A 4,069-nucleotide genomic window follows, 5' to 3' on the forward strand; every position below is an offset into this window, starting at 1 on the left:
ACTGCTCAAATTCGTCATCACGGGTCGTCTTCCGTCCATGTCGGGCGGTGCTACTCATCGTCGTATTCATCGCCGTCAGCAGCAGATCGAAGCCAACATCGTCATCAACACCGTCGCACCCATAATTGCTAACGATCAGTACGTCCAACATCCTCTGTTCATGTCTGTCTCTACAGCTACTGTTACGTGTTTGCTGCTGTTATGCATGTCTTGTTGTTCTTCTAGTTTGCTAGATTTTTGCATGCTAGTATCTCTTCTAGTCATGAATTATTTACTGGAATTAATCATGAACTTGCCTAATATTCCAACAATCCAAAAACCTAATTATAGGCAATTTCCTGAGTTAACTATGGCTGGATTCGCTGATGCACTGAGGCCGGATAAGTTTACCGGTGTGCACTTTAAGAGGTGGCAGGTGAAGACCACGCTCTGGCTTACTGCTCTGAAAGTTTTCCACGCTAGTGTTGGTGCTCCAGAGGGAATGACTGACGAAGATCGGAGAAAATTCCAGGAAGCCAATACTATGTTTGTGGGATGCATTCTGAGTGTTCTTGCTGACCGTCTGTGTGATGTGTACATGCACATAAATGACGGAAAGATTCTGTGGGATGCACTGAATGCAAAATTCGGTGCAACAGATGCAGGCAGTGAACTGTACATCATGGAGAGTTTTCATGACTACAAGATGGTGAATAACCGTTCTGTGGTTGAACAAGCTCATGAGATACAGTGCATTGTGAAGGAACTTGAACTCCTTAAATGTGTTCTACCCGACAAATTCGTGGCTGGGTGCATGATTGCAAAGTTGCCTCCTTCATGGAGGAATTTCGCCACAACTCTGAAGCATAAGAGACAGGAGATATCAGTTGAAAATCTGATTGCATCTCTTGATGTTGAAGAAAAAGCTCGGGCTAAAGATACTACTGAAAAAGGAGGTGAGGTTCAGCCTACTGCTAACATGGTGCAGAGGTACCCACAGAACAAGAACAAAGGGAAGAACAAACCTGTTTTCAACAAGCCTACCAAGACTACTACCTTCAAGAAGAAGAAGTTCAACAAGGCTGAGCTAGAGTGCTACGCCTGTGGGAAGCCCGGACACTTTTCCAAGGAATGCCCTGAACGTGCAGACCGCAGAGGGAAAACAAGCTCCAAGACTGTCAACATGGTGACCGCTAGCAATACTGATGGGTATGGTAATTTACCTATTGTGCTTTCAGTATTTCAATCATCTTCGTGGTGGATTGATTCGGGTGCTAACATTCATGTGTGTGCTGACATCTCCCTGTTTACTTCTTATCAGGTCGCAAGGGATTCTTCCGTCCTAATGGGGAATGGGTCACATGCTTCTGTTCGTGGCATTGGCACGGTGGGTCTGAAGTTTACTTCGGGAAAGATCGTGCAACTAAGGAACGTGGAGCATGTCCCTACTATGAACAAGAATCTAGTTAGCGGCTCCCTTCTATGTCGAGATGGATTTAAGGTAGTTTTAGAGTCCAATAAAGTAATCGTGTCAAGATTTGGACAATTTATAGGAAAAGGCTATTAGTGCGGAGGCTAGTTCCGCTTTTCCCTTTTAGATTTTTGCAATAAGTCAATAAACCAAATTTGTGCTAGTGTTAATGATGATGCAAGTATTTGGCACTCTCGTTTATGTCATATTAAATTTGGTTTAATGTCTCGGCTATCCAGCATGAGTTTAATTCCGAACTTCACAGTTGCCAAAGGTTCTAAGTGCCATAGTTGTGTGCAATCGAAGCAACCTCGAAAGCCTCATAAGGCTGCCGAGGAGAGAAACTTGGCACCTCTAGCACTCATACATTCTGATCTTTGTGAGATGAATGGTGTGTTGACAAAAGGTGGAAAGAGATATTTCATGACTTTGATTGATGATGCGACTAGATTTTGCTATGTTTATTTGTTGCAAACTAAAGGTGAAGCATTAGACTACTTTAAAATCTATAAAGCTGAAGTTGAAAATCAACTAGAGAGAAAGATCAAGCGTCTTAGGTCCGATCGTGGTGGAGAGTATTTTCCAAAAGTTTTTGATGAATTTTGTGAGGAACATGGTATTATTCATGAGAGGACGCCTCCCTATTCACCTCAATCAAATGGAGTGGCCGAGAGGAAAAACCGCACATTGACTGACCTGGTGAATGCCATGTTAGACACTGCTGGTTTATCTAAGGCATGGTGGGGGGAGGCTCTATTGACTTCATGTCATGTCCTGAATAGAGTTCCCAACAATAATAAGGACAAAACCCCTTATGAGGAGTGGGTTGGGAGAAAACCATCACTTTCTTATTTGCGCACTTGGGGATGTTTGGCGAAGGTCAATATTCCTATTCCTAAGAAACGCAAACTTGGACCAAAGACAGTGGATTGTGTCTTTCTAGGGTATGCTCAACGGAGCATTGCTTATAGGTTTTTAGTGGTAAAATCTGAAGTACCTGATATGCATGTTGATACTATAATGGAATCTCGTGATGCAACATTTTTTGAGAACATATTTCCTATGAAAGATATGCATAGCATTGCTAGATTTTCTTCTGAGATAATTCGTGAATCTAGTACAACTGATGAATATTTCGAACAATCACATGAGGAAGTCCTTGAGAAGGATAACAATGAAGTTCCTAGAAGGAACAAGAGACAAAGGATTGCAAAATCCTTTGGTGATGATTTCATTGTATACCTTGTGGACGACACACCCAAGACGATTGCTGAAGCATATGCATCTCCGGATGTAGATGATTGGAAAGAAGCTGTTCATAATGAGATGGACTCAATTCTTTCTAATGGAACTTGGGAACTAACTGATAGACCATATGGTTGTAAACCTGTGGGCTGTAAGTGGGTGTTCAAAAAGAAGCTAAAGCCTGATGGTACTATTGATAAGTACAAGGCACGGCTAGTGGCCAAGGGCTACACTCAGAAAGAAGGCAAAGATTACTTTGACACCTATTCACCCGTTGCTAGAATGACCACCATTCGAGTGTTACTTTCCTTGGCTGCGTCTTATGGTCTTATCATTCATCAAATGGATGTAAAGACAGCTTTTCTCAATGGAGAGTTGGAAGAGGAGATCTATATGGATCAGCCTGACGGGTTTGTGGTAAAGGGTGAAGAGAGAAAGGTGTGCAAGTTGTTAAAATCTTTGTATGGTCTGAAACAGGCACCTAAGCAATGGCATGAGAAGTTTGAAAGAACTCTGACTTCTGCAGGATTTGTCATTAACGAGGCTGATAGGTGTGTTTACTATCGCCATGGTGGGGGCAATAGTGTCATATTATCTTTGTATGTGGACGACATACTGATCTTTGGTACAAACATTAATGCAATTAATGAGGTCAAGTCTTTTCTATCAAAAAGTTTTGACATGAAAGATCTGGGAGAAGCCGATGTAATTCTAAACATCAAACTTATTAAGGATGAGAGTGGGATTACATTAACGCAATCTCACTATGTTGAGAAGGTCTTGAACCGATTCGGTTTTATGGATAGCAAGCCTTCTCCAACACCTTATGATCCCAGCGTGACACTCAAAAAGAACAAGAAAGAAACGAGAGATCAATTAAGATACTCTCAAATTGTCGGTTCACTCATGTACCTAGCTAGCGCTACAAGACCAGATATCTCTTTTGCTGTGAGCAAACTGAGTAGGTTCATGTCCAACCCGGGTGATGATCATTGGCATGCACTAGAAAGGGTCTTGCGCTATCTGAGAGGTACTATGAGTTACGGAATTACTTATTCAGGGCATCCTGCTGTGCTAGAAGGATATAGTGATTCAAATTGGATCTCCGATGTTGATGTACTTTACGCAACAAGTGGGTATGTATTTACTCATGGTGGTGGCGCAGTGTCATGGAGGTCTTGCAAGCAAACCATATTGACGAGGTCAACTATGGAAGCAGAATTAACTGCTTTGGACACAGCTACTGTTGAGGCAGAATGGCTGCGTGAGCTCTTGATGGACTTGCCAGTTGTTGAAAAACCTGTACCGGCTATTCTTATGAATTGTGATAACCAAACGGTTATCGCTAAAGTGAACAATTCTAAAGATAATGCA

This window comes from Aegilops tauschii, chromosome 7 (genome assembly GCF_002575655.3).
Source record: "Aegilops tauschii subsp. strangulata cultivar AL8/78 chromosome 7, Aet v6.0, whole genome shotgun sequence".
Taxonomy (NCBI): Eukaryota; Viridiplantae; Streptophyta; class Magnoliopsida; order Poales; family Poaceae; genus Aegilops; species Aegilops tauschii.